This window comes from Manis pentadactyla, chromosome 1 (genome assembly GCF_030020395.1).
Source record: "Manis pentadactyla isolate mManPen7 chromosome 1, mManPen7.hap1, whole genome shotgun sequence".
Taxonomy (NCBI): domain Eukaryota; kingdom Metazoa; phylum Chordata; class Mammalia; order Pholidota; family Manidae; genus Manis; species Manis pentadactyla.
This window is the reverse complement of record NC_080019.1, coordinates 229,280,273-229,307,636: the sequence shown is the minus strand read 5'-3', so window position 1 is coordinate 229,307,636 and position 27,364 is coordinate 229,280,273. Positions and strand designations below refer to the sequence as shown.

The 27,364-nt window shown below is 49.7% G+C and overlaps 1 long non-coding RNA gene across 2 annotated transcripts in view; it reads left to right on the top strand.

Moving 5' to 3' along the window:
* Positions 1-2,084: 2,084 nt before the first annotated feature.
* LOC118908689 (uncharacterized) overlaps positions 2,085-27,364 on the top strand; it is a 52,260-nt gene continuing 26,980 nt past the window's right edge. Inside the window, exons 1-3 of one of the 2 annotated variants that reach the window (XR_008999482.1) lie at positions 2,085-2,597; positions 10,886-11,456; positions 16,702-16,772. This is a non-coding gene — a long non-coding RNA (uncharacterized LOC118908689). The other variant, XR_008999483.1, reaches the window with a different exon arrangement.

The window sequence follows — 27,364 nt, the reverse complement described above, 5'->3', positions numbered from 1 at the left end:
TGGAGAGCTATTTCCATCATGAAGTATTTCCATGTTACAGTCTGGGAGGTGCCAACGTTAAGGACATCTTCCAGGGAGCTGTGCCCGTAAGTCCGTGGATTCCAGATTTGTTGGCGAGAAGCAACCCAGACACGTCGCATGTTCCCCTCTGAAAGCACCCCACGGGAGAGGGACTCTGTCCTGGCAAGTACATGTGTTTTCCAGCAGGTCAGTCCTTACCATGTTTAAGAGGGGATCTTACTGGGTCACTTCCTCTCCCCCAGGCATCCTTTGAGGAGGGCGCGGGCAGACTGCAGGCACGGTGGGTGCGTGGGTCCTTCCCAGCAGTCACGATTGCCTGGCAGTGTCTGCCTGGGCGGGTGCGGACGTGGCTGGGAGGGGAGGCCAGCTAGTGTGTGGCGCTTTACATCTGAGCAGGCCTGTCCTCTCCTGTGAGGCCTTGAAGGGCAGGGAGTTGCTGGAAGTCCTAACTGGTGTGGTGGAGAGGAGCTCAAACCAGGGCCTCTGGGCTCCAGGGCTTCCCATGGATATTCTTGTGTATCTCAGTGGTTAAAAGTGCAGACTTGGGAAAGAAAGACCCATGCGTCCTCTGCTCCTCACCGGCCGTGATCTTGTTCACGCTCCTGAGCTTTTAGAAATTCAGAAAGGGGCAGGTTGTTGAAGCAACCCTGCTTTTCTGGCAAAGATCTGTGTTTGCTAGATGGCTATCAGAATGCTTGGAAGCAGATCCTCTCAGTGCAGCCGTGAGATGAGACAGAAGATAGTTTGGGCTGACACCTTGATGCAGCCTCGTGAGAGACCCTGAGGCAGAGGCCCTGGCTGGGCTCTGCCTGGATTCCGGTTGGCAGGAATGTGTGCTGTTTTAGGCTTTGGGGTAATTTGTTGCACAGCAGTAGATTAACAATATACTCACAGTCTAACTTCAGGTGCAAAATATCACCCAAAAGCCCAGCAAGTCTCTGAGAGGGACACTCAGTGGACTCAGTGACCTTAGGAAGCATGAAAGCCACATATGTCTTGGGATCCCAGACTGCAGGTAGCAGACGACCTGAACCCCACAGGGGTCCCACTGCCAACACCAGCCCCCCCCCGGCTGTCTGAGCCCTTCTGAATTTTCCTTCTCTGGGCTCTGCTTCTGCTCAGGGCCAAATGCAATAGGAAAAGATAGTTGATGGGCTTTCATCAGTACAACTGATGAAGTGGTCGTCAATGCATCTCTCCGGGGCACGTGTTCTGTTGCCACAGAGAAGGGGTGGCCTCTTTTCAGTCCGACTGCAGGAGCCATGTCACAGGAGCAGGAGACTGCAGGATGGACAAACGGCTGTGGGCACACTGGCTGTGATGAAGGGCAGGGCATCCAGAGGCGGGGCGGCCAAGCTGGTGACCGTCAGAGCGCACGTCGGCTCCCGTAAAGCACGGAGACTACCAGGAAGGCTTACACGGGGTGGGGGCCTGGCAGGTAGGAAGCTTGCCTGAGGGTGACAGCACAGCTGGGGTGGGCCTCCGTTAATTTTTAAGCCTTTCTGGCCCTGGGGACCAAGGGCTGACAAGAAGGAAGCCATTTGCCGCCTCGCCGGCTGCTTGCTGTCCTGCGAGTGGTCGGAAGGCTCAGCCTGAGGGACGGTGTGGGGGAGGCAGACACTGTACCTTCCGCTAGTGTCTTTCATCAGCAGCATTTCAACAGGGGACTCTGAGGCTTAGGGAAAAAAAAATCAAGATCGAAGGGAAATGAGCTGCAAAATTTGTTCTTTATTCATCAGTGTCTCTACTCTTGGTTCCAGAAATTTCCATCCCTCCCAGTCGCCTATGTATCAGCTGGGGTAAACAGGAGGGCCAGTTAGGAATTCTGTTGTTCTGTATGTAAAGAAACAGCGCTTAAATCAATGGAACCAAGGTTCTGAGCATTTCTTTGAGCTATGACCTCCTTGGGCAGTCAGGGGAATCCTGTGGAAGAATGTTTTTACATGCATTAAATAAACCCAGAAGACTGAAGGAAGCCAGTTATATTGAAATGGTAATCAAAATATTTTTAAAAATCCAAATTTGGGATGTAGTGATACATGTGCTTTTAAATAATGCATTAAATAACTAGATTAAGCAATGAGTCTAACAGCAAATCACCAGAATTTCAAAATAGTGATAGAGGTGATAAGTCAAGACAAAGGCAGTGCCTGTAAGTTAAATGGAAACATCTGTGAATTCTATTCACAAAGTCATAGGCGTTGCTGATCCCACTCCAGTCTGTTGCCCATGTTCATAATGGGAGGGAGTGCTCCATCTCAGCTGTGTTTGCAAAACCAAAGATGTAAACTTTCCCCCCTCAAGTTCATGAAACCCTGAATTCTTTCCAAGGATGCTTGGGATGTACAAATCCCCCCACTAAAAGGCTTATTTTTCTCATGTGGAATATGTTCTGGAAGTTGCAGTCCAGGGCTTGTGTATCTGCTCAAGGAAGCATCAAGGGCTCAGACTTCTGCTTCTTGCTCTGATGTCCTGAACATGTGACTTTGCCCCTAAGGTGCAAAGTGGCCGCAGCATCTCCAGGCACTGCATCTGCATTTCAGTTAAGAAGAAGAGGGAAGAGGAAGAGAAAAAAGGTATGTGCCAACTGAGTCTGTTCATTGTTATTAGCAGAACAGTAAGTTTTCTGGAAGCCCCACTCTGTTTAGTTCAGTTGATACCTCATTATCCAGAATTGGTGACTTGATCATCTCCAGCTATGTGGGAATCTGGGGAGGGAGTATTCTAACTGGGTACATTGCTGCCCAAACCAGGGTTGTGTTAGCATGACAAGAGGAAGAGGATATTGGGTAGATGACTCAGTGTCAGCTATGACAGGTGCTTGACTCCTTAATAAACTCTCTTCTCCTAAGCCTCTGATTTCACCATTCCCTTTTGCATGAGCTGTGGAGGAATTAAAGGTTGACCTTATTCATTTGTTCATGTGTTCAAGCACTACTTATTGAAGGCCAGCTTTGCGCCTGATCTGGTTGAACACTGGATCAACTGTACTGAACAAAACAGCCACGGTCTGGGGATCTTTTGGGGAGAGATGATAAAAAACATAGCTGGGTTACAAAGTTGACTAATGCTACCCAGATGGTGAAGAAAACGCCGCTTCTTTATTTCCTGTAACCCATCCCATCTTCCCCATCACCTCCCCCTCCTGGGGAGGGGTGACGCTGAAAGGAGACAGTTAATAATACCCCTGGCTCTTAGGGCTCCAGCAGCCTCTTCTCAGCTTACGCATCCAGTTTGTCCCAAGGTCACCCGCCTCTGACAGGATCCCCACTTGGCTTGGGGGCTGGCCATAGGGCCCTGAAATGGTGGGGAGCTTGGGAAGCCAGATTCCTGAGCTCCTTATCCATCAGCGCATCTAGTGCCTCCCGACTGGGGCAGATCACCGTGAGAGACGGTCCCACCCAGAGCAGTGAATGCGAAGGGGGCAAGACCCCTGCCCCAGGGCCACAGTCACGTGCCTAAGAGGTCTCCTCATTCTGGGGCCCCAGCCCAGAGGGGAAAGCCCCGCCCCGGCTGTCTGTTCCCGGGGTCTCCCCCCACTGCCTGCACCCCGAGGTGTGAGCACTCCACTGCTTTTCTGCCCCATCCTCCATTTCTCTCTCCTGGCGACGTGGGGCTGCTCTGGTCTGACCACCAGCCTGCTCTTGGTATGTCAGGGGAAGATTGTGTTAGTTAGACATCGGCCTCTCCTACCTGCAGAGCCAAGCCAGTAGGATCAGATCAGTTTAGCATTCTCAGCATGATGATATTGAAAGCCAGGATCTCGGGCGCAAACTGTGTGTGTGTGTGTGTGTGTGTGTGTGTGTGTGTGCGCGCGCACACGCATTGGCAGAAGAGGTGGGGATGGGGATTAAAAGACATTGCCTTGCTGTTTGTGGTATACCATCCCTACAAGTCAAGGAAATCATGTTTAGAAACCCAACTTCTTTATGGGCATGCTGGACACTTGGCATAATGGCTTCTAATAAAAATTCAGCTAGTTGATAAACAGAGATAGGGCGATGTTCTGATGGATTCTCTGGTTAACTGAGCAGAATTCCTTTCTTGTCCCGGAATTGTAATGCCAAATTCTTATGAAATGTTCGAGTGCCCTCCCTTCCCCCCTTTGTTGCTAGCTGCTGGGGGGGACCTTGAAGGCATCGTCCTGGAGGTGGCCGTGAGGAAGTGGAAACTGGCTTCGGGCGGCTGCTCCGGCACTTCTTGGAAAAGCTGCTATGCTGACCCCTCCTGGATGCAAGCTTATTTTGTCACGTGTCCCTTTATCCTGAATTAGGAGACAGAATCAGTGCCCAGTGAGCAGGGTTCCAGGGAATGTAGATCTGACTCCGCTGTCAACTCTGTGCACGTGAGGCAGCATTCATCTTGGGCACCAGCTTCAGTGCCTACCCAGCAATTATAAATAGCATTTATAATATTATTTAAATGAATGACCTTTTTGTGTAATGACTCAAGTTAACAAACAGTTCAGCCTGCAGGCATGGAAGATCTTGTGCTCTGCCCAGGTTCCTCAGCTGCCGTCCTTCAGGTGTCCTTCAGGTCCATTAAGACAATCGCACCTAGATGGCGCTGGGCTGAAGAGCCTGTTTCCACCCAGCTCTCTTTCCTCCATGACATTTCTGTTTGGGAAGCTTTTGTCTCCCCAGAACAGCTGGAATTCATTGCTTGGCTTCTCTCTCCCCAAGAACCAGCTTGGGCTCCCCTGGGTAGTTTTTTCTGGGTTTGAGGCTGTGAGCAGAGTGGTTAGGACCATGGGCACTTGGGGCCAGAGCCGCCTGGAGCCCACATCCCAGGGGAGGGACCACCTGGCACTCTACCCCCATCACCACAGGCAAGCTGCTCTGAACTCCCCCTGCCTGTGAGCCTGCCAGGTGCAGGCCTGCCCCTGGCCTTTGCACCGTTTCTTCTAACTGGAAACCTCTGCCCAGAGCTGCCACCTCCTCAGCATTCAAATCTCTGGGTGGATGTCTTGTTGGAGGGGCTCTCCTGAGCGTGCCTTCTCAAGCCGAGGCCTCCTTCCCTCGAGTTCCTCAATAACCGGTTCCCTGGTGTATCTCTTCCAGCACTTTCCACCCTGTGCTGTTGTCTGTGTGCGTAACTATGGATTCCGCCGTAGAATGTAAGCATGGTGAGGACAGGGGCACTGACTGCTTTGTTCCCTCCTGACGCCCTGTGCTCACAACAGGACCTGGTACAAAGCAGGCATTTGAAACTTATTGGTTGAAATGAGTGGAGGAATGAATAAAGTAATTCCAGCTTTCCCAGCCTCAGTTTAGTCATCTATCCAGTGGCTGCAGAAATACCCTAGAGGGTTGTCTTGAAGGTTAGTTGAGGTCGTGCATAGGAGCGGTGGCCTTGACATGAGCTCTTGATAGAAGGTGGTAAATTTGAAAACTTCCTTGGTCACCTAATATTTCTGGGCTCCAAGGGTTAGCAAGATAACTCCAGACCTTATTAACTGCTCTGACTTTTCACTCTGCTACATGGACAGGCAGAAGAAATATCTCTGCAAACAGTGAGGCAGCTTAAAGGACACCACCACCACCTGCACATTAGTGTTACTTCAAAGCTGGTGCTTTGAGACATTCGGAAACAATCTACTCGAAAGCGTTCCTCCAGCTAGACATTATGGCTTGGACTATAATTTCACTGTAAATGTGTCTTTCCTTTTTAAGCAGAGGGTCATTAAGTTTAATAGTGTCAAAGTGCTCTCTGTTTTACATACAACTTAATTTTGCACACATGGTAATTATTAAACAGTGCATACACACAGGGAAATATATCTAGACTTCTTTTTCTTTGGCTTATACTGATATATCCTGCAATACACCATAAATGTAAATTACAGACAAGTAATTATTTGCTCCTAAAAGAGAGGAAGACATTGAGATCTGGATGGCCACGTTCTTGACTGGGCTGGAGGACTCAGGGTGTGTGTGGTGGGGAGAAGGGCTAGGTTGAAATTGCATTTCCTTAAGAAAGTTTTTCCAGACCCCAAGTCTAGGTTAGGTCCCCTACTTCTCTCCCAGAGCCCTTCTTTCAACACATGCATCCCCTCAAGTTTATCTGTTTATCATCTGTGTCACCTCCAGATGTGAGTTCCAAGGTGGCAGGGGTGGGATTGTTTCTGTCACCCTGACCCAGTGTCTGGTGAATATTAGATGCTCAGTGACTATATAAATCCATTCCAACACACATTTTATTAAATAACTTCTCTGCACCCAGGATTCTGCAGTTGTGTGTGTGCGGTGGGGAAAGTCATCAAGAACAGTTACTGACCTCATGGAATTTACAGTCAAGATGAGGAAATAAACACTAAATATTAAAAAAAAAAATCACAACCATGATAATAAGGTACTTAGTGCAATGAGTGTCTATTTGGGGGGTTTGATTTAGGGAGTTCAGAAAAGTGTTTCACAAAAAGGCAGTGTTTAAGCTGACATCCAAAGGATGTGTGGGCTTCAACCAGCTGGAGGGGGCTGGCAGAAAGCAGAGGCAATCGTCCTGGGGCAGAGGAACCCAGGGACAAAAAAGAGACACCTAAAGCAGGTTAGCATGGCTGGAGAGGGAGAGGTTCTGTGGTCCGGATGAGTCTGGAAGGATGGCGGAGGACTGTGCCGCACAGGACTTTGACGGCCATGACACTCAGGAGCTAGTGTGACAATCCATGGAAGGATTTTTCCAAACATGCCTCCCCTGGGACCTCTGTTCCTTTCTCAACACTCTTTCTCCCAGAGATCCGGGGCAGGAATCCCAAGTGGACACCTTCATGCTCTGGTCGTGTTGTGGCCGGTTGTATCGGTCTGGCATCGCTGCGACAATAGCTCCCCGCCCTCATGCTGTCCTGCCATGGGACCTTGCCACGGCGCCCCTGCCCTGGGCGGAACTGTAAGCAGCTGGGTGCAGTCAGGGAGGCGCCGTGTGACCGGCGAGGCTCGTTCAGGAGGGGTCATGCAGCTTCTGCCTGGTTCTTGGGGAACACTGGCTCTCCGGATTTTCCCTCTTGGCGAGGCCTAAGCCACGTGGAGGGGCTCCATGTAGATGCGCTAGTCAGTCGTCCCAGGTAAAGCTCAGCCTTCAAGTCATCCGAGTCTAGGCAGCAGACACGTGCCTGAAGACGCCTCCAGTTGATTCCAGACGCCTCCACCCATTTTGAGCCATTCCAGCTGAGGCCCTCAGTGTCCTGAAGCTGAGTTAGCTTATCCAGTTGATGGCTGTCTGAACTTCTGGCCCACCGAAGTGTGGTTCTACACTAGGCAGATTTGGGGCAGTTTGTTACGCAGCAGTAGGTGACCAGGACATGGGTCAGAGGAGCTGTGATGGGCAGTTTCGCTAATGGCAGCTACAGGCCCCTGGACGCCTCAGGTCAGACTGCAGAGGTTCTGCTTACAGGACACTAATTCCACTTCATGACATGGTAGAAGACCTGAGAGAAACCATTCTCAACTCAAAAGCCCACCTCTCTCCTTTCAGGCAGGAGAGGGGACTGAGTAGACAGGCCACCCTCTCAGAGCTCTCCTCCTGTCTCCAGGTGTGAGAGTCATGTGCTGCCTGTGAGCATCTGCCCGGATCCTTACTATAATGTGGGGATCAGTTGTTCTGGAAGGGTCCCCCAGCTGATTGATACACGTTGCTGGTATTTTACCAAGAGACATAAACAGCCTCAGCTTGTACTGCAATTGGATTCAGTGTTAGCACAGTACAGAAGCCTCCTCCCAGCAGAGCGTCTGCCCTGGAGGTATCCGGGAGGACTGATTCAAAGTCACCTTTCAGATGTTTACCTTGTCTATTTCGGCAGTGGCAGCTGCCACGTTCATGACCATGCAATCAGGTTTCCAAACCCTCAGACAGTTGCTCTCCCTGAACAGCATGCTGAGGAGGGACTCATCTAGATCACCCTGAACACTTGGGATTATTCTGTTCAACCAAAATTTGGAAACAAAACCCTATGCTAAGCAAATGTTCACTTTTGTGGTCTTAAAAATGTTATGAATTAAATTGAAAATCTAAATTACTCAGCACAATAATAAATGCTTACAGAGTGTTATTTTGCACATCAGGTGGTAAAACTGTAACTGTGAATAAATTGCTTATAATAAGATTTTTTTTACCCCTTTAATGCTGCAGTGGCAGATGGGCTAATAAATATGCAACACTTTGTACTGATATTTGCAATTTCAGGGGGGAAAAGCCTTTCCCCCACTCTTTCACACAAATAAAATGCACCATCATCCAACATTATACTTTCTAATGGAAAAACTTAACTCATGTAATGTAAATAGCATCCCACTTTCAACAATTTTACTAGTTTAGCAACAGTTATAATGTGAAAGAACACATAAGCTGGTATTTATGTTCTTTTTTTGCAAGAACATTTTCTTTCTTGGAAATTTTCTGACTTTGAATTTAGGGAGTGTTTTTGCAACTTAATTGTCAAGGAAGGGAGGCATTGATACGTAACTATTTCTCATAGGATCCCGTTTGCTTCTAGTTGATAGGATGCCCAGTGAGCAGTGGGTGGGAGCAGGAAACAGGGGCAAGCAGGTTTCTGCCCCTCATAAGCTGGGTGATCCTGGATAGATCTCATTTTCTCTCTCTGATCCTCAGTTTTTGCATTTCCCCATAAGGAAAACATGAGGATTAAATTATGTATGTAATGTCTGGCCCACAGTAGTGCTGACAGTCTCTGCTTCTCTTATTAAATCCTTCATCTGTCACTTAATGTTTTGCACGTATCATTCGCAGTTATTTGAGAGCCCAGGTCTGCAAACTCTAGTCTCTGTACTTCCTTCATACTGATCTTCCTTAGATCGATGCCAATTGTCTTTTTTTCCCTCTTGTCAGTCAGAGACAAAGCTTCGTGTCTTTCTATGGTTAGTTTTTTTGGAGTAAATTTTGGAAAAATTGTAAAGGCTAATTTGAGGCGCTAGATGGTGTTATCTTCCTACAAAGAGGATGGTATTTGCTTGTATGCACAGTTAAGGTAGGGGTAGGTCTCCTGAATCCAATCAGAGATTGGAGGGTGGATTTTAGTTTTTGTGAAGCCTGAGCTAAATTATCAATTGAACCTCCATCAGTGACATGGCACGCAATCAGAAGTTTGGATTCTAGCGTGAACGCATGTTTCGATCTCTGCTGTGTGTGCTTCTTGTCTGCTCTGGTATCCACAAGTCTTTCCTTTGCTTTGGTTTTCATGGCCAGATCTTGGATCCATCCTTCCTGACAGGAAGTGTCTGCATAAATGGACAGCAGCATGTGTGCTATGCCATTGAGTCACGGGTTATTTTCATCTTTCAAAAGTGTTTCCCCCCCATCCCCCTCCACCCACCTAGAATCAGCTCCGTGAACGTCCAGTAAAGCCCCAAACACCCATTCCCTAGAGCACCTACTGATTTCAGAGCCACACTGAATTGTCTGCAAGAGAAAGAGGAACCAAGTGTCACGTTGAATGCTGGCAAACCACAAGCCTTCCTTTGCCAAATTAGGCAAAATACCATCTCCCTCTTTAAACGCATGTACGAGTAAAGAACACTGGCAGAAAGGTTGAGCTGGTTCCACTCCGCAGTTTGGGGGACACTACGTTGCTCCATTGTGGGCTAAGATTAGCCACCAGTACACTTGACCTGCAAGCCTGCTTATCACCTCATTTAAAGTCCAGCGGTGGATCTTCACCCTCTGCGCTCAGCCTCCACTGCTGCAAGCCATCCTGAGGCCCCTCCACACCCTGATGTCTGCCTGTAGGTCTTCCACGTGGTCTAGAGCATTTCTAGATTTTCCCCAGGAGAAGGCCTGCCTGTGCTAAGAAACTGACAAGAAAGAAAAAAGTATGAATGCAGCCCATGGCGCAGTCCCACGTCCTTTAAAATAATCCTCTTCTAATACAGAAGGACTCACTTGCGCCATTTAGAAAATCATAACGCAAATAACCTTTTATCATGTTACCTTAAAAAAAATTCATACATTATCTTAAAAAAAAATGTATTATCAGTGTCCAAGAAAGGCCAGTACTAAAATCTTTTGGCGTTAACTGCTCATGTGTTTTTAGGAAAAAAATGAGTACTTTGGTTTTGGAATAATATACTGGGCCTAAAATATTTAACGTGTAGGCAGCAGGAAGTTCCAGTGACAAGACCCTATACTTAAATCCACCGTCTCCCCCACTTCCGCCTGCCCTCCCCGTCCCTGCAATCTCAATCTTTCCAAACACCTTGTAAGACAGAAGGCAAGAATTTTGATGGTTTGAGTAATCTGGGTTGGCCAGTCATTTTTCTCTGGCTTTTCAAAGCTGACCTCCAAGGGATACCATCAGACATTTTTAAACAAACTGCCATAGTGGGAGCTGATTCTTGTCAAAGGGCGCGTGAGAAGTTTTAGGGAGAAGCCAAGCAACAGCTCAGAACCTCAGGGGTCAAGCTGTTGGCCTTAGGGCAGTTAGGGCAAAGGCTGCGTGAATTCTTACCCCAGGGGAACAGGCCAAGGAGGGATGGTAGCTGAAGAAACGCAGCTTAGTAACGGGGTTTGTCTTTCCAGAGTCATCAGCAAGTGCCCACCCTGCTTTTATGCTCTGTGCTGTGGAGAGCTTAAAATGCTGTTTGGGGAATGGGCTTTTTCTTCTTTAGTGACCTAGAGGGTTCCCTCTTTCCTTCAAGGCCCTGGGGGAAGAATGGAAAACTGGCGAAGAGTTCACGAGGGCGCGGGCACATTATGAATCAATGCGGCAAACAGGGCAGTGGGAATGGAGAAGCAGGCCTGTGCCAACTTGGGCAGACCCCCGGCACACACAGTATTGGGCCCACACCCTGTGCCACGCGCTGCTGCTGTGCCTCACTGCACCCTGGTGAGTTTGGGTATTGCTTTCGTTTTACAGACTGGGACACTGAGGCTCAGTGGGCGTAAATGACAGACTCAGTAGCATACGGTGCGTTTGAGCCCTGGTCTGTCTCATTCCCACGCCCCTGACTCAAGCAGCCTGAGGCCCGGGCCGGTCTGGCCCTCCCAGCCGGGCTGCCGCAGAGGATGCAGACGAGCCCTCTCCAGACGGGCCTCCGACTCGGAAGACCGTGGGCTGCCGGCGGGTCGGGAGACGTCAGAAACCAGGGAAAGAGCGTGGGAAAGGCGCGCTGTTGGGAGTTCACGGGCTCCGGGGCGCTGCGGCCAGCCTCTGCCGCGCTTCCACCCCGGTGCTGGGCCGCCGCCCGCCGCCCGGGCCCCGCCGCTCCGCCCTCTGCGAAGACACGGAAGCGCCCTGGGCCGCAGGGCACGGAGGAAGCACGAGCGGCCGCAACCCGTGGCGGGCGGGTCCGGAGCGGCCCCGAGCCCACGTGCGCGGAGCCAGGTGCGCGGCGGCCCCGCCTCCGGGCCGCGCGCCCGACAGTCCCGCCCCGCCCCGCGGGGTAAGGCAACGCCGCCCGGCCGCCGCCCGGGCCGAGCTGCCCACTGTGAGTACGGGTTCCCCGGGCCCCGCCGCCCCTCCCTGGGGACGTGGAAGCGCCCGGCCCGCGGGGCTCGGGGGACTGGCGGGGGCGAGCGGCGCGCGGCCCCTGGCGGGCGGGGCCCGGGCGGCCCCGAGCCCACGTGCGCGGAGCCAGGTGCGCGGTAGCACCGCCCCGCGTAGCGGGGTAAAGTGCCGCTGCCGCAGGCGCCCGCTGGGCACGGGGCCGAGCTTCCCGGGGTGAGTACGCTTCGCGCGGAGCGGTTTGGACGCGCGGCAAGAACCAAGTTGGTCACCGGAGGAGCGGAGCTGCCTCCGCCCGGGCTCCCGGTGACCGTGTGTGTCCACCGGCGCTCCGGGCGCGGAACGCAGGGCCCGGAGGCCGAGGCCCTCTGTGCCGTCGGGGGTGAGCGCAGCTCGGGCTTCCCTGGGCCCGGGGCTGCGGCTGCCCCTCAGGGGCGTCCCGCGCGGGACCTGCGGGTGACCAGGCCCCTGTGTGAGTCTGACGCCGGGGAACCGGCCTTGAGACGCCGAGGTTTGGGGAAAGGTGACAACAATCGGCTGGGCGCCGGCGGGTCACAGAGCTCGGAGCTCCGCTGCCTCGGCCCCCTGTTTGCAGAGGACGCCAACTCAAGGTCGCCTAAAGGCAGGCAGGCAGTTAGCGCCGCTACGGACGAGCAGAGCGAGGCCCCGAGCCCGAGGCACTCACGGTTGGAGCCCCGGTGGGCGGCGGACTTACGCAGCTGTTTCTGCCGAGGGCCTACTTGGTCCCAGGCCTGACCACCTGCTAGGTTGAGATTGGGGCCTGCATGTGGGGGCAACCGTGGGGGTACCAGGTGCCGTTTCCAGAGGACCGGTGTGCGCACTGAGGGACGAGAGGGGCTCAGGTGGGCCTCTTGCCTACCCCCTGCCTGGGCTGGACCGCCCCGTTGCTCAACCACTCTGAGTTACCCGTGGTCCCTGAGACCATTTCTGGCGCTCATAGTTGGCTTTCTCAGGAAACACCTGCAGGCCGCCAGAACTGGGGAGCAGAGGCGGCCGCCTCACGGGGACTGTGGCTCATGGGCGCTCTTGGGCTGAGCGTGAGAGCGGCCGGCGATGTTCAAGGGCCACGTGCCTGCCCTACCTGGGAGGCACTAACAGCCTCGTCTGCCAGCTGGGGATCGTGAGCTTTATCCCGTTGTGTTGAGAAACCAGGGCAGAGGCTTAGGTGGGGGGCAAACTAAAGTGTTAGAAAGGACCCCTGGGTGGCTGTGCCGGGCAGAGGGGGCCCGGCCAGCGGAAGGCAGCTGCTAAGCAAAGTGCACTCCGTGGATGGCTGAGTCCTGTGTGGGCTGTCCCAGCTGTGCTCTGCAGGCGGGCCCCACTTGGGGGACTACTGGGTGGGATGCAGACACAGAGGCCAGGCCCAGAGGTAAGATTTGTGAGTGAGACCCTCCTAGGGGGTGGTAGGCAGCAGGGAGAGGATAGGACCCCAGGGCAGGAGGGCTCCCTGGAGGAGAGGCTGCACCAGGCATGCCCAGGGGTGAGGGAGCAGCCTGGGCGGAGTTTGGGGGCGGCAGGTGGTGGGGCAGACAGGCCAGGGGTGGCCTGGCCTGAGGAGGGATCCTGGCGGTCTGGGGTGGCTTCGGCAAGAGGGGGTGAGACAGGCGTGGGAGGAAGTGGGTTTAGAGAGAGGAGTGGGGTGGGGTGGTTTTAAGAAAAGGACAGTCTGGGTTCTTTCTCCAGGGAAGAGGCTGGTCGGCAAAGGAGAGAGGAGAAGGGTGAGGTGAGGGCGCTGTGGAGGCTGCAGAGTGCACAGGGTCGGGGCGCAGGAGTGGAAGGACGGGACCCTGAGTGAGTCCCCCTCCCTGCCCTGGGTTCGGGGCACAGAGATGAACCCCCTGCCCTCCTGGGCGTGGGGCCAATGTCCAGGCCCAGTGCTGGAGACAGGACAGTGGAGCTGGGGTGGTGGGGCAGTGGGAAGGCTCGGCAGCCTCTGCTGGGGTCCTCTGCGGGCACACCGTCCCCCCCCAAGGGGCTCCACACCAACTCCGAAGATCATCCCGTAAAGTGTCCCTCTGTGAAAGGCCCTTGTTGCTCCAGCCCACAGCCTCCAGGTGGCCTGCTGGAGGGGACCCTGTTGTGGCTTTAAAAACTTGGGGGCAGCGGCCCTGCTGTCGCGGCCCTTGGCTTCCCCTCTGTGGCCTCTGGCCGCTCACTGCTTTTCTCCGAGCCTCCGTGTCCTTCCTGTAAAATGGGGTGGATGGGAGCGAGGTGGCATGGCTCCGCGAGGTGACTGCGGCCCGTGAGGGCGGCACCTTTGGAGATGCTCCGCCCCTTCCCTCAGCCGTGGGTTCTGCCCCGTCTGGGTTTCTGAAAGGGCAGCTGCACAGTGCGCCTTCCTCCGAGGCTGGTACCCAAAGCCTCGTCCATGACGGCCGGTTGGGCTTTCTCCTCCCCTCGGTGGCGTGCAGGGCCTGGAAGGCCACTCTGTCCAGCACCCTTGGCCCCTGACCCCAGGTCCCGGCTCTGTGCCTGTCCTGGGGCTGAGACGTGCTTCATCAGCCACCGGCCAGCTGCCGCCCTGGGTGAGGCGGTAGCATCTTGGAGCCTCGGTTTCCCCACCCATGACATGCTGCTGGCCTGGTGGGGCTGCCGGGAGACTGAGGAGATAGGAAGGAAGCTGAAGGATTGGCAGGTGTTGTGTAAATTTGGGGGCCAGGGAGGCGGGTCAATGAAAGGCAGTATCTCTGTGACCCGAGTAGGGAAATTCCCTGGGACCCAAGTGCAGGGACACCCTCAGGCTCCATCACGCATATCAGACCTTTGTTCTCCGTCTCACTGTCCCTAAGAGGACAAGGCCATCCAGGGTATTGACTTGTCTCAGGCCTCCTCCGCTCACATAGGTGGAATTTTCTGCTTTGTTCCTTTAGCAAATATTAAGGCCCTGGGTGGTCAACAGTGGACTCACTGTCTTGTTCAGAGCAAGCTGATTCTGGCTGCCTCCCTGGGCCCCAGTGCCACCCCCCCTCCCCCGCCCTCCACTCCTTGGACCCGGCTCTGCTCCAGCTGGGGGGGCCCTGCAGAGTCAACAGCAATGCCCACCTGTGCTGGGGACCTGAAGCCACACATGTACCCTTTCTTCCCAGCAGGGTCGCAGGGCTGCTGCTGTTTGCTCCAGTGGGGGCACGGGGCCCAGGGAAGCACACAGGTGGGGGACGGTGCTGGCTCCCTGAGACCACTACCCACCCATTCCCAGGATGAATCCCTGAGAAGGCACCCCCTGTGTGTGTTGTCACACCAGGGCCTCAGAGTCCAGCACCCCAGGAGGCAGGCAGTGCTGTTTCCCGGGGGCCCCTGTGTGGCGAAGCAGCCCTCAGGGCTGTGGGCACATTGCTGGGACTCGGGGTGGGGAGCACCGTGTTGGGCACCCGGAGCAGGGCTGGTCGCCTGTGTTTGGTCACTCATACTTTTTTTCTGTATGGCCTGTGTTTAGGTTTTATTGTCTTTTTTTTTTTTCAAAAAGAAAACAGGACATGCTTTTATATACAGATGCTATTAGGTTTTCTCCTTATTTTTTGACATTACTTAGTACTGCAGGGAACATCCAGGTGTGTGTATGTGTATATATATATATATATATATACACACATCTACTCATGCACATATTTTTATAGGAAAGATATCAAGAAGTAAGATGGTATTTTTATAGGACATGAATATTTATTTTGATAGACATTGCCAAATTGCCATCCAAAAGGCACCGGGTTGCCCTCCCGCCAGCAGTGAGCGAGCATGCCCTTTTCTCCACGTCTTTGCCAGTGCTGGATCATACTGATCCCTTTAACTTTGCTTTTAGCTGGTGGGCACAAAAGATATCTACTGTTTAATTTATATCTCTGCTCACTAATAAGGTTAATGTTTAATATTTTAAACCTTAACTATCATAACCTGAATGTTTAATATTTTAAAATTGTGATTTAATTTTCTAAAAGGTAATGCATTTTCATTTTTCAAAACTTAAATGCTCCAAAAGGCATACATGATCACTGATACTTTACCTGTTAGTAATACTGTTGGCCTTGCTGTTGCTCCTCTCTCCACACGTTGGGCACAAGGAAACCAGGCCGTGCTGGGAACCCCATAAAATGGCCACACGCTTTTAGCTTTGAGCTTTTAATGCTCTGAAGAGTGTTTGGCTCTTGTTTCTTTTTGCCCTCCTACCAATCTATGAAATGGGCGGCTCTGTTCCCATCTTACAGATGAGGAAACTGAGGCTCAGAGTTGCTAAACCATGAGTGGGACAGTGTTGGGGCTGCAGCCCAAGGATCTGGATCGTCAGCAACTTTCCCTTTTTTTTTTTTTAAAGTAGTGAAACTTGGACATGGAATTCCAGTATATAAGACAGATACAGGCAGTGGTGCACATTAGTGTGAGTTTATCTTATAAATTCATATTTGAGATTATTTTTTGCTTAGGGCAGCAATCTTTCATGAGACACTTGTGAAACCAGGGGCCACAGGAGCTGGTTGATGTCTTACATCACCTGAAACCTGATTGATTCGCACTTTAGTTCAATGATAAAGTAATTTATAGTTGACATACGGAAGCACTGGCAGTCTTTTTAAGCCACTCACCTTGTAGTTTTAGGATCTTAACGCAGTTAAACCATCCAGAGGTTTGGAAGGGAACTGGTCGTGGGCACCTGTGTGCAGGCTGGCTCACTAGTATCTCACCACTGGTACTATAAATCATGCATGCCACCTACCAGGCTTCTCCGGGGTGTGAGATGATGGTCCCTTGAGAGGGTAGGTACTCAGCACCGCCAGGGCCTTGCTGGCCTTCGCTGGCATGTGCTCTGATCCTGTGGCAGAGCAGGAGGGACCGGAGATTAAAAATCTGTACTCAGTGCTGTGACTGTAGAAATTGCTGGAGCCGGGCCATCCATGGTGGGAAGGGCGGCTTTGTCCTGGGGTCCCTGGCTGGCCACTTATGCAGATGGGTCTGCGTCTCCAGGGGACTCATGCCCAGTCCAGACAGTGCTGCTCAAACTCTGTGGTGAAGGACCAGCCATTTGTTTGGTTTTTAATTTTAATCTCTCATGGGCTGATTTTAAAAAATGCAATAGAAGTTGTCACAGGAAAGATGAAGATAAATAAAAGTTCAACCCATTCTCTTATTATGAGACTCAGCAGTCATGAAGTCACTGTGTCAAACTGTTGTGAAAGTTTCTGAACTCTGACTTTCGATTCTGTGCTTAACTTTCACAGATGACAAAGAACAGCATGTGGGCCGGCGCTGGCTGCAGACTGCCCTGAATCCTGTCCCGCCTGCCTGAGAGGTGGGTGCTTTTTAATTGAGATTTAGAACTGGTTGAGAGTGTGCAGGGAAGGGGAGCCTGGTAGCAAGCATTTGCACAATGCCAGCGATTTCGGTGGATGGTCTGAGGTCCCTCCGCGCAGGCCTGGCTCCCTGCCCAGCAGGTGCTCCCATTTCCTTCCCTCCTTCACTGCAGATATTTGATATTTGAAGCAGGCAGCAACCCTTTCTACCCTGGAAAACCTGAACCTGTACACAAGTAGCCAGAAGAGATTGGTGGACCCACATTCCCATCACACAGCTTCACTGCCACCTCGGGGGTGGTCCTGTTCATCTGCCCCCCATCCCTGGGGTGGTTTTAAACCCAACCCCAAATGCTGTATTTTTGTTTCTCAATTTTTCAGCATGTCTTTCTGAAATAGTCTTTTAAACAACATAACCCCAGGCCATTGTCACCCCTGACAAGCAATGATTTCTTCACATCTTCAAATATCCGGTGTTCAAATCCACAGGGTCTGAGTAAGACCTGCAGGTTCTCTCTGACCCGTAGGTTTCCCTCCCTCTCTGTCTTGATTTTTCACTTGAATTTGCTGTTGAAGAAATAGAAGGTGCTCCCCTAACCCAGGCTGTGCCCGTGGGGTCCCTGGGCACCCTTTCCTGTGGCCCTCTAACCTCTGAATTTCCTCTGGGTGGGGGCGGTTTGAAGTGTGAATGGGTTCCGGTCCAAGTGTTCTGGTGGGGCAGGGGTGTGAGTGGGTTCAGGTCCGAGTGTCCCGGTTGGGCCGGGGTGTGAGCGGGATCTGGTCCAAGTGTCCAGGTGCCCCCGGGTCCCGGTGGGTGTGTGTTCCCCTGTTCGGAGCCCTATGTGGACTTGAAGGAGAGTTGCTTGTTGTCTGGATGGTCTCCTGTGTGTGACGGTCCTCGGGGGAGGCCCACGCTGACCCTCTGCTGGTTCCGGGCTCCCATCACTCTGAGGTCCTGGCTGCCGTGTGGGGAGGTCAGGGTAGCAGGACACCTTCGGGGAACCCCGGGGGGATGATGGAGCCCGATCCGGGCGGGTGTCCACAGATGCGGGCAGACGGAGCAATGCCGGCCCACCCCTGGTGAGGAAGCCGCTGCCCACCGTCCTGTTCCATGTCTGCTTCCTCTCGTGAAGTGAGCAGCATCCTGTTGTTGCCCATCACAGAACAAGCGCTTCCGGAGGGCCTGCCGTGCGGGTGGGGCCGGGAGCCCCCCGCTGCCAGCCGCGAGCGGACAGACACGGCCACAGCTCTGTGGGCTGGGGGACTCACGGCCACGAGGCTCTGCCGGCCTCTGAGCCCCCCACTGGGCCGGGCCTGCAGGGGACCCTATGACCCCCAGTCCCAGGTCACACAGCAAGTCCTTGCAGAGCTGGGGACCAGGCCCAGCCCTTGTGTGTCATCGGACTGGGGCCTCCACCCTGGGGCTGTCTTGGCAGCCTGGGCATGCCCTGACCAGCCTCTGCCCTGCCAGGGCCTCCCCAGGGGCCCCAGGGCAAGTGGGCCCTGCCCAGGCAGCCTGCTGCATGATTCTCTGTTTCAAGGGCCGAGGGGGATTTCTGACCTGTTTGTCTGTCGTGCACCAACATGCGGGATGTGAGGTTCTGAGGGCGAGAAACCTGACTTTTGAGAAAAATGCCTGCTTTTCTTTTTTAAAAAAAAAAAATTGAGCTACAATATACATATGGTGCTGTGTACTGATGGGGAGTTTTGAGGTGCATGTGCAGCACGTGGCCACCCGGACCCAGGTGCCCTGTTGCCCCCCTACTGTGGGGCACCTTGGCCACCCTGGTGCAGACGCCAAGTTCAGTGTGCACGCCTCAGCCCACCCAGGTGCGGGCCACGCGGGCGCATCCCTTCCGCCTTGGGCGAGGGGGGTGAGGAGCAGACCCTCAGCTCGGGGGCAGGCCTGCACGGCTCCTCACTGTTGGTTTGCGGAAGTCAGAGGTACGAGGCAGGGGCCTGGGGTGGGTGGCCGGTGGTCCAGGAAGGCTTCCCAGAGGCGGTGGCAGCTGAGGGGGCCTGAGGGGGGTGGGGAGTGGCCTGTGTGCCAGGAGCTGGGACACACCCCCAAGGGGGCGGGGCTGTGCCCAGGCCCTGGTAGGAGGGAGGGAGGGAGGGGGTCATGGGACAAGGGTCCCAGCACCCAGGGGAGGGGCCCGGAGGCTCCTGCCGGAGTCTGCATGGACCCTGCCCCAGCCAGGCCTCACCTGACCCAGACCCTCCTCCCTGGCCCCCTGCTGCCTTGCTTCAGCTGGCAGGTGGGCGCCCTTGCCACATGCTGACCGGGACTATGGGGCCCCCGGGGAGAGGTGGGGCCTGGCCTCCGGCCCAGGGCAGCAGGGTCCCCACCTCACGCTTGTTTCCCCCGTGACACGGGCTGATGGGGTCGGTGAGGATGGTGGTGGGGACTGCCTGGCCTGCTCAGTGTCCCTGGGGCATCACGTGGGATGACCCGGGTGGGGTGCTCAGCGCACTGCGGCTGCCCCTGCTGTGCCTCTGTGACTGCAACTCTGTTTGCTCCTGGGCTGCTGGGGCGCCATGGCTGACAGGCAGCTCCAGGCCCTGTGTGTTGTCTCCACACAGAGCCTGGCCCCTGGGGGAATTGCTGGAGGTCTTGCAGGAAGAGCAGGTCAAAGCTGGGATGGACAGGCAGGTGATCTGCCTCAAATCCTGCCTGAGAACGACCCCCAGGGCCCCCCCCCACCCAGCAGCAGGGGCGGCCGAGGCCCCAGCACACTTGCTGCAGTTCTCTCTGGAGACTGTTGTCGCCGCCCTGGCCTTGGGCACACAGACAGGTGTGAAGACCATGCCACCCCTGGGCTGGTGCCTGCCTTGGACCCTGGGGCCCTGGTGCTCCTGAGTGGCTGGGCTCTGGGCTCTGTGTCGGTGGTGACGGGGCCACGCTGTCACTGCTTACACGGGCTCCCGGGTCCTTGTGTGTGGAGGGCCTGTGCTTCCCTGTGCTGTCCCCGTTGGTGACAGCTCCGTTTTGACTGTGTCCCGGCATCAGCATGGCGTACTTTTCTCTTAGAACTGCCTTTGCTGCATCCCACAAGTTTTAGGCTGTTGAGTTGTTGTTTTCATTTGTCTCCATATATTGTTTGATCTCTGCTTTAATTTGGTCATTGATCCATTGATTATTTAGGAGCATGTTGTTAAGCCTCCATGTGTTTGTAGGCTTTTTTTTTTTCTGTGTGTGTGTAATTTATTTCTAGTTTCATACCATTATGGTCTGATAAGGTGCATGATACAATTTCAATCTTTTTTAATTTATTGAGGTTCTTTTTATGGCCTATGATGGGACCTACTCTGGAAAACGTTCCATGTACACTTGAGAAGAACGTGTGTCTTGTTGCTTTTGGGTGGAGTGTTCTATAGATGTCTGTTAGGTCCATCTGTTTTAATGTATTGTTCAGTGCCTTTGTTTCCTTATTTTCTGTCTGGTTGACGTGTGTATTAGTGTGAGTGGTGTGTTGCAGTCTATTTCCCCCTTTAATTCTGTTAGTATTTGTTTTACATTTTTAGGTGCTCCTATATTGGGTGCATAGATATTTATAGTGGTTGTATCCTCTTGGTCTGACCCCTTTATCATTATGGAATGTCCTTCTTTGTCTCTTGTTACTTTCTTTGTTTTGAAATCTGTTTTGTCTGATATAAGTACTGCTACTCCTGCCTTTTTCCCCCCAATTATTTGCATGAAATATCTTTTTCCATCCCTTCACTTTTAGTCTGTGTATGTCTTTGGGTCTGAAATGAGTCTCATGAAGGCAGCGTGTAGATGGGCCTTCTTTTTGTATCCATTCTGTAACTCTGTGTGTTTTGGTTGGTGCATTCAGTCCATTTACATTTAAGGTGATTATTGAGTACTTATTGTAAGCTTTAGATTTGTGGTTACCTAAAGTTCAAGGATAGCTTCCTTACTAACTAACAGTCTATCTTAAATAGCTGACTAATCTATTTCAAACACAATCTAAAGGTACTTTTTTTTCCTCCCCTTCTTCTTCCTCCATCATCCACACTTTATATATGAGGTGTCATATTTTTGTACTCTTTGTGTATCCCTTGACTAACTTTGTGAGTAGCTGATTTAATTTATTATTTGCTTGGTAATTAATTGGTCTACTACCATTATGGTGGGTTTCTATTCTCTGGAGACAGCTATTTAGCCTTAGGAGCATTTCCATCTAGAGCAGTCCCTTTAACATATCCTGTAGGGCTGGTTTAGTAGTGGTGAATTCTCTCTACTTTTGTTTATCTGGAAATTGTTTAATCCCTGCTTCAAATTTAAATGATAATCTTGCTGGGTAGAGTCTTGGTTGGAGGGCCTTCTGTTGCATTACATTAAATGCATCATGCCACTCCCTCCTTGCCTGTAAGGTTTCGCTGAGGAGTCTGCTGATAGCCTGATGGGCTTTCCTTTATAAGTGATCTTCTCTCTCTATCTGCTTTCAATACTCTCTCCTTGTCCTTTATCTTTGCCATTTTAATTATTATTTATCTTGGTGTTGTCTTCCTAGGGTTCCTTGTGTTGGGAGATCTCTGTACTTCCATGACCTGAGAGTCTATTTCCTTCCTTAGACTGGTGAAGTTTTCAGCAATTATTTCCTCAGAGAGACTTTTTATCCCTTTGTCTCACTCTTCTTCTGGTCCCCCTATAATGCGAATATTGTTTCATTTGGATTGCTCACACACTTCTCTTATTATTCTTACATTCCTAGAGATCCTTTTTTCTCCCTGTGCCTCAGCTCTTTGTTTTCCTGTTCTCTAATTTATATTTCATTTACCATCTCCTCCACCTCATCTAATCTAGTTTTAAATCATCCATTGTATGTTTCATTTCAGATACTGTATTTTTTAGTTCCTCTTTCTTGAAGTCCTCCCTGAGATCTTGAATGCTTTTCTGTAGCTCTGTGAGCATGTTTATGATTTTTATTTTTAAATCTTTATCAGGAAGATTGGTGATTTCAGTTTCACTTAGCTCTCTTTCTTGCATCTTTTCCCCACATTTTTGTTTGGACCAAATTCTTTTGCCATTTCATTTTTTTAGTTTCCTGTGGAATATTAACTTTGTGTAGGTGGTGCCCTCTAGTGCCCAGCAGCTCTACTCTCTGGAGCTGCTGAGCACATGCAGCAATGGTGGGCGTCACAGGCGAGCGGAACCCGTGCCTGCCTGGAGAAAAGAGCTCTTTCCTGTCTTCCCAGCTGGAGTGCCTGCCTCCACTGCCAGGTCCAATGGGCTGAGCATGCAGGGAGGAGCCTTTGTGCCAGGCCCCTGTAACTGCTGTAGGTGGTGCCACCTTCAAGCTCCCATGGAGTGACAATGGGGGCAGTAGGCGTGTGGGACCAGTGTCTGTTGGGAAGAGGGAATGGCTGACTGTGTACCACAGTGAGGGCGGTGTCCCAGGGTTGTGTTGCCAGCCAAGGGGATGGAGCATCTGAAGCTCCCGAGTTTTCCCAGCCTGTGGACTGAGTGTGCTGGGATGACTTTGTCCACCTGCCCTTTCTTCTGATCGGCAAGCTCTGTGTCATGTTTTCCCCATTAGTGTCCCTCTTGCTGCTGGGAAGCCTTTCAAACTGCCCACTTTTCTTTTGTGCGAGGGGGGCCAGTTGTGCATACCTCTCTCCACAAGTGGCTGGAATCTCAGTCTCTCCCAGTATTCTGTTTTTGCTTTCCAATCCCCCTAATCTCCAGAACACCACTCAATGTGGGTTTTGTGCTCCCAGAGCAGATCTCCAGGGCTGGGTGTTCAGCAGTCCTGTTTCTCTTCCTCCCTCCTGTGGGCTGGGCTGGGGGGTGGGCTTGAATCCCACCAGATTGTGGCTTTGCTACTTTACCCCTTTTCTGTGAGATTCTCTCTTTTTTCCAGATGTAGGGGGTCTGTTCTGCAGTCTTTGGGTCGCTTTTTCAGGATTAGTTGTATTTGTAGTATTTTTGTATTTTATGTGGTTTTGGGAGGAGGTTTCTGCCTCAGTTCTCATGCTGTCATCTTTTGCTGACCTCAGTTTAACTTCCTTCTATAAAATTTTTATACCTTTTATTTCCTTTTCTTGCCCAATTGCTCTGGCTTGAGCTTTCAGTACTGTTTTGAATAGAAATGGAAAAGTGGGTATCTTTATCTTGTTCTTGATCCTTGGGGAGAGATTTCAGTCTTTCACCATCGAGTATGAGGTTGGCTGAGGGCTTTTTATAAATGAATTTTATTGTATTGAGGACGTTTCTTTCAATTCCTAGTTTGCTGTGTGTTTTAATCATGAAAAGGTGCTGAATTTTATCAAATGCTTTTTCTGCATCAATTGAGATGATTGTTTTTTATTCCTTCATTCTATTAATATGTATTATAGTGATCTTTTATATATTGAACCATCCTTACATTCCTGGGATAAATCTCACTTGGTTTTAATTCTTTTTTATTTCTGTAAAATCAGTAGTAATGTCTCCACTTTCACTTCTGATTTTACTAATTTGAGTCTTCTCTTTTTTAAGCTAATATACCTAAAGGTTTTTCAAATATTTTTTTTGAACAATCAGCTTATGGCTTCATTTTCTCTATTGTTTTTCTGTTCATCTTTGATCTTTATTTCCTTCCCTCTGTTAGTTTTGGGTTTAGTTCACTCTTTTTCTAGTTCCTTAAGATGTAAGCCTAGGTTATTTTTGAGACTGTCCTTTTTTAATGTTTGCATTTGCAACTAAAAATTTCCTTCAGCATTGCTTTCACTATGTATCATAAGTTTTGATATTTTGTGTTTCCATTTTCATTTATCTCGGGGTATATTCTATTTCTCTTGTGATTTTTTCTTTGACACATTGTTTAAGTGTTTTAAAATTTCACCTATTTATGAATTTTCCAGTTTTCCTTCTGATATAGATTTGTAGTTGCATTCCATTCTGGTCAGAAAAGATACTTTATATGATTTCAGTCTCTTTAAGTTTATTAAAATTTGTTTTGTGGCCTAACATATGGTCTGTCCAGAGAATGTTCCATATGCACTTGAGAAAACTGTGTATTCTATTGTTGGGTGGAGTGTTTTATATATGTTTATTAGGACCAGTTGGTTTGTGGTGGTATTCAAGCCCTCTATTTCCTTATTGATTCTCTATCTGGTTGTTCTATCCATTATTGAAATTTTAATACAGAAGTCTCCATTTATTACTGTAGGATAAATCTGTATTTCTTCCTTCAAATCTGTCAATGTTTACTTCAGCTATTTTGGGACTCTGGTGATGGGTAAATGTATGAATTACATGTTTTAAAACTTCATTTATATATAAAGGTTTCATTCAGGTCATACCTTCCTGTAATTTGCTTTTTATATTTTGAATATATTTTTAGGATTCATCCATGTTGATGTGAGGTATGGTGGTTACATTACTTTCACTGCTGTGTGGGGTTTAGGACTGCACTACAACTTTTTCTTTTTCTTTTTTTTTTTTTTAATAGAAATTATTTTATTCAGGAAGATATTCCCTAGTTAACAAAACTTGTCTGACACATGTAGAGGTCCCAGATATTACAGATACTTTTGCAAAATTATTTCTCATAGTATTAATCCTGTTAATCGATACTAATAAGCTGATACTATTTACACATTTCATCTAATCTATTTTGCCATTGAGTGTAAGATATAAGCAGGAATGTTGCCAATCAAACAAATGTCTTCTTGATGTATAGAATGTTTATCTGTGCTCCCTGAAAGAGTTTTTAAACCTTATTTGGGCATATAGTCTATTTTTTTTTAGGGCATCTCTCATATTTATTGATCAAATGGTTGTTAACAACAATAAAATTCTGTATGGGGGGGGTCAATGCTCAATGCACAACCATTAATCGACCCCAAGCCTAATTTTCGTCAGTCTGCAATCTTCTGATGCATAACGAACAAGTTCTTACATGGAGAACAAATTCTTACATAGTGAATAAGTTCTTACATGGTGAACAGTACAAGGGCAGTCATCACAGAAACTTTTGGTTTTGCTCATGCATTATGAACTATAAACAGTTCAAATATGAATACTCATTTGGTTTTTATACTTGATTTATATGTGGATACCACATTTCTCTCTTTATTATTATTTTTAATAAAATGCTGAAGTGGTAGGTAGATACAAGATAAAGGTAGAAAACATAGTTTAGTGTTGTAAGAGAGCAAATGTAGATGATCAGGTGTGTGCCTGTAGACTATGTGTTAATCCAAGCTAGACAAGGGCAATAAAACATCCACGTATGCAGAAGATTTCTCTCAGAACAGGGGGGGTGAGGTTCTAAGCCTCACCTCTGTTGATCCCCAATTTCTCACCTGATGGCCCCCCTGCGATTGTGCCTGTCTTAGGTTGTTCCTCCCTTGAGGAATCTTACCCGTCTCTGGCTAACCCGTCATCTTCCGGGGCCATACAGGGAAATGTTAAGTTGGTAAGTGAGAGAGAAGCAATATTCTTTGAAAAGGTTAGCTTTTTACTTCTTTGCATATTTATGCCCTGTGGTTTCTATGCCCAGCATTTGTCTTGAGGTGTCTTTACCACTTGGAAGAATGATGATACTCAGTAAATTCGATATGAGGCACGAATTCTATTTAAGGGTTGTAATTAGGAAGGAAGAAGAAAAGCTATAGAAGTAGCAGGCGGAAGAAAACCTGGGAAGATTATTTCTTTGACATATCTTCTTGTAGAGTGACTTCAGCATGTATAGGTTTTAAACTACTAATTAAATTGTGCACACACATTAACATAATAGGAGTATAGTTACATAACCAAAGCATATCTGTAATTACCAGCCATCTCCAGTGAAACCAAGAAAACCAGTTAGGCACCTTAGGCATTTGTGAAAACTTATCTATGATATGGTGGATATTGTCCAACTGAACTTGAACAGTCTGAGAGAAATCAGACAAATTAAAACAACCCATTCCTCGGGAATGTTCACGTCCCTTATGTTCTTTTAACAGTAAATAGTCTGTAGTTGTAAGATTTTGGAGCGCTACAATTTGCACTTCTCCTAATTCTTGGTTGAGTTCCAACAGTATAGATCCAGTCAAATTTGTTGTTTTACTGTATGCACAGGCCAGCTTAGATATCTCCTTCTTCATTCCCATGGCAAGTCCAGGAACTGGTGGGATGAGTGCATCTACACCTGTGACAGTGTGTGGATCTTTGTTGAAGTTTTTTTTTTTTTTCTGATCATCTTCTGTCATGAGTCTTCCCGAGAGTGCTGATGTTGGAAGTTCTTTTTCATATCGTATCTTAGTTCATTTTCGGGGTAGCCAAATTAGGCTTTGATCCTCTGTATAAACACAAACAGACCCTTTGCCTACACTTTTATATGCCCTTTATATCATTGTGTAGAACTCATTGGAGGTCACCACATAGGAACTGCTTTTTTTTTTTTTAATCACTAATCTACACTTACATGATGAATACTTTGTTTACTAGGCTCTCCCCTATACCAGGTCCCCCCTATATACTCCTTTACAGTCACTGTCCATCAGCGTAGCAAACTGTTGTAGAATCACTACTTGTCTTCTCTGTGTTGTACAGCCCTCCCCTTTCTCCCACCCTGCTATGGATGCTAATCTTAATACCCCTCTTTTTCTGCCCCCCCCCTTATCCCTCCCTACCCACCCATCCTCCCCACCCACCCATCCTCCCCAGTCCCTTTCCCTTTGGTACCTGTTAGTCCATTCTTGAGTTCTGTGATTCTGTTGCTGTTTTGTTCCTTCAGTTTTTCCTTTGTTCTTATATTCCACAGATAAGTGAAATCATTTGGTATTTCTCTTTCTCTGCTTGGCTTGTTTCACTGAGCATAATACCCTCCAGCTCCATCCATGTTGCTGCAAATGGTTGGATTTGCCCTTTTCTTATGGCTGAGTAGTATTCCATTGTGTATATGTACCACATCTTCTTTATCCATTCATCTATCAATGGACATTTAGGTTGCTTCCAATTCTTGGCTATTGTAAATAGTGCTGCGATAAACATAGGGGTGCATTGGTCTTTCTCATACTTGATTGCTGCATTCTTAGGGTAAATTCCTAGGAGTGCAATTCCTGGGTCAAATGGTAAGTCTGTTTTGAGCATTTTGATGTACCTCCATACTGCTTTCCACAATGGTTGAACTAACTTACATTCCCACCAGCAGTGTAGGAGGGTTCCCCTTTCTCCACAGCCTCGCCAACATTTGTTGTTGTTTGTCTTTTGGATGGCAGCCATCCTTACTGGTGTGAGGTGATACCTCATTGTAGTTTTAATTTGCATTTCTCTGATAATTAGCGATGTGGAGCATCTTTTCATGTGTCTGTTGGCCATCTGTATTTCTTTTTTGGAGAACTGTCTGTTCAGTTCCTCTGCCCATTTTTGAATTGGGTTATTTGTTTTTTGTTTGTTGAGGTGTGTGAGCTCCTTATATATTCTGGACGTCAAGCCTTTATCGGATCTGTCATTTTCAAATATATTCTCCCATACTGTAGGGTTCCTTTTTGTTCTATTGATGGTGTCTTTTGCTGTACAGGAGCTTTTCAGCTTAATATAGTCCCACTTGTTCATTTTTGCTGTTGTTTTCCTTGCCCGGGGAGATATGTTCAAGAAGAGGTCACTCATGTT